This window comes from Bison bison, unplaced genomic scaffold, assembly GCF_000754665.1.
Source record: "Bison bison bison isolate TAMUID 2011002044 unplaced genomic scaffold, Bison_UMD1.0 scf7180017864456, whole genome shotgun sequence".
Taxonomy (NCBI): domain Eukaryota; kingdom Metazoa; phylum Chordata; class Mammalia; order Artiodactyla; family Bovidae; genus Bison; species Bison bison.
In genome coordinates, this window is record NW_011495018.1 from 3,421 (window position 1) to 3,805 (window position 385).

Below are 385 nucleotides of genomic sequence, written 5' to 3' on the forward strand. Positions count from 1 at the left end.
CTGCATACAGATTTCTCAAGAGGGAGGTCAGGTGGTCTGGTATTCCCATCTCTTGAAGAATTTTCCACAATTTATTGTGATCCACACAGTCAAAGGCTTTGGCGGAGTCAATAAAGCAGAAGTAGATGTTTTTCTGGAACTCTCTTGCTTTTTTGATGATCCAACAGATGTTGGCAATTTCATCTCTGGTTCCTCTGCCTTTTCTAAATCCAACTTGAACATCTGGAATTTCATGGTTCATGTACTGTTGAAGCCTGGCAACACCGAAATCAGATTGATGATATCCTTTGCAGCCAAAGATGGAGAAGCTCTATACAGTCAGCAAAAACAAGACCAGGAGCTGACTGTGGCTCAGATCATGAACTCCTTATTGCCAAATTCAGAC